The sequence below is a fragment of the Marmota monax genome, unplaced genomic scaffold, assembly GCF_021218885.2.
Source record: "Marmota monax isolate L192 unplaced genomic scaffold, Marmota_monax_Labrador192_F-V1.1 WCK01_AAM20220418_F8-fsc00066, whole genome shotgun sequence".
In the NCBI taxonomy this organism is placed as follows: Eukaryota; Metazoa; Chordata; class Mammalia; order Rodentia; family Sciuridae; genus Marmota; species Marmota monax.
This window is the reverse complement of record NW_026692805.1, coordinates 10,028,447-10,031,220: the sequence shown is the minus strand read 5'-3', so window position 1 is coordinate 10,031,220 and position 2,774 is coordinate 10,028,447. Positions and strand designations below refer to the sequence as shown.

General features: G+C 36.8%; 1 pseudogene; it reads right to left on the bottom strand.

Annotated features, from left to right (window-relative positions):
- Positions 1–863: 863 nt before the first annotated feature.
- LOC124095227 (5S ribosomal RNA) lies at positions 864–982 on the bottom strand (annotated as a pseudogene).
- Positions 983–2,774: the final 1,792 nt, after the last annotated feature.

The window sequence follows — 2,774 nt, the reverse complement described above, 5'->3', positions numbered from 1 at the left end:
CATTTTCCATGTGATGTAGGATTTTTCCTTCCTTCTTTTATCATTGATTTCCAGTTTCATTCCATTATGATCAGATAAAATGCATGGGATTATCTCCACCCCTGTATATTTACTGAGGGTTGCCCTATGGCATAATATATGGTCTATTTTTGAGAAGGATCCATGTGCTGCTGAGAAAAAAGTATATCCACTTGATGATGGTTCATATATTCTATATATGTCAGTTAAGTCTAGGTTGTTGATTGTGATATTGAGTTCTATAGTTTCTTTATTCAACTTTTGTTTGGAGGATCTGTCCAATGGTGAGAGAGGTGTGTTGAAGTCACCCATAATTATTGTGCTGTGGTCTATTTGATTCTTGAACTTGAGGAGAATTTGTTTTATGAACGTTGCAGCACCATTATTTGGTGCATAAATATTGATAATTGTTATGTCTTGTTGGTGAATGGTTCCTTTTAACAGTATATAATGTCCTTCCTTATCCCTTTTGATTAATTTAGTCTTGAAGTCGATTTTATTTGATATGAGGATGGCCACCCCTGCTTGCTTACGAGGACCATGTGCGTGGTATATTTTTTCCCAACCTTTCACCTTCAGCCTGTGTATGTCTTTTGCAATCAGATGTGTCTCCTGGAGGCAGCATATTGTTGGATTTGTTTTTTTATCCATGTTACCAGCCTATGTTGCTTTATTGGAGAGTTTAAGCCATTAACGTTTAGAGTTACTATTGATATATGGTTTGTACTTCCAGCCATGTTTGATTATTTATCTTCTTCTTCTTTTTTTTTTAATTTAATTTAGTTTGTTTCTCCATGGTTAGCTTTCCTCCCGCCCTCTGTTTTTATAGAGGCACTTCCCACTGATGGTTTTGGTTATTGTTTTTCCCAGGCGGTCTCCCATCCAAGTACTAACCAGGCCCGACCCTTCTTAGCTTCCGAGATCAGATGAGATTGGGCGCGTTCAGGGTGGTATGGCCGTAGACTGGTTATTGTTTTTCATTTCTTCCTCGTGTAGTGTTTTGCTCAAGATGCTTTGCAATGCTGGTTTTCTGGCTGCAAATTCTTTTAGCTTTTGTTTATCATGAAAGATTTTTATTTCGTTGTCGTACCTGAAGCTTAATTTTGCTGGATACAGAATTCTTGGTTGGCATCCATTGTCTTTCAGTGTTTGAAATACATTGTTCCAGGATCTTCTCGCTTTCAGCGTCTGTGATGAAAAATCCGTTGTTAACCTTATTGGTTTACCCCTGAATGTAATCTGACTCCTTTCTCTTGTAGCTTTTAGTATTTTCTCTTTGTTCTGTATATTGTATATCTTCATAACAATGTGTCTTGGCGTTGGTCTACTGTGATTTTGTGTGCTCGGTGTCCTGTATGCATCTAAAATTTGTATATCCGTTCCCTTTTTTATTTCTGGAAAGTTTTCTGTAATTATTTCATTCAGCAGGCTACTCATTCCCTTGGTTTGAATCTCTGTACCTTCTTCTATCCCGATGACTCGTAGGTTTGGTTTTTTTATGTTATCTCATATCTCTTGGATGTTTCTCTCGTGATTTTTAACCAGCCTTTCTGAGTTGGCTAGGCTCTTTTCAAGATGATACATTTTGTCTTCATTATCTGACGTTCTGGCTTCTACTTGCTCCACTCTGTTAGTGATACTCTCAATTGATTTTTTAATTTGGTTTATCATTTCCTTCATTTCTAGAATTATTGTTTGATTTTTTTTATAATCTCTATCTCCTGATAAAGATGCTTAACGTCTTCTTTTATCTGTTTATGTAATTGATTTTCAAAGTGTTCTTTCACTGTTTGGATTTGCTGTCTCGTATCCTCTTTAAGGTTCCATTCCATCTGTCTAAGGTGTTCCTTGAGTTCTTTATATGACCATTTTTCTGCTGACTCTAGGTCCTCCTGAATATTTAGGCTGTCCTTCATTGTTTGTACCCCTTTTCTTCCTTGCTTTTTTATGCTGCTCATGTTACTTCTTGTTCTGCTTGACTGCTGAGTTACTGTTTACTCTTATAAATTTATTTGATGCTTGGGAAGAGAGATATTAGAAGGGAAGGGAAGAAGTCACTAAAGAGAATGAGAGTAGGCAGGTAGAATTCAAGGAAGGGGGAATAAGAAAATTGAAAAGAAATGAAAAGCAAAAGAAACAAAAACAAAACACACACAAAAAAGTTAGAAAATAAAGAAAGAAAAGAAAAAAAATTTTTTTACAAAAATAATAATGATAATAAAAATAATGAAAATTAAAATTAAAAAATTATAATAAAAAAATTAAAAAAATTAGAAACATTAAAAAACTTAAAGAACAACAACAATAAAAAATTGAAAATGAAAGAAAAAAAAGAAAAAGAAAAAAATGATAATAATAATAATAATAAATGCAGTCATAGAGTTCGATTAATTTCTCTTTCAGTAGGTGGAGCTGTGCCCACTGGGTCAAGCTTCTCCTCTCACTAATTGGGAACCAATCACTGTGTAGCAGCTCTTCCTCACAGACTGGGCGGGTCTCTAATCCTGAGTGCCTAGGGCCTTCTCTTGTGTTTCCTCAAGCCAGGCCGCGCTCACCTGTGACGCTCACCACAGTACTGGCTACACGCCATGTCTGCTGCTCCTGGGAGCCCTGTTGCACTGGTTTCAATGCAGTTATCTCCTCCGCCCTTGACATCAGTTCTCTGCCAAGTTGGTATCACATGTAAATGGTGACCGTTCGTTCCCTTTGCCGGGTGACCAGTGCAACGGGTGGGTCCTGACTGTCTCTCCCAATCC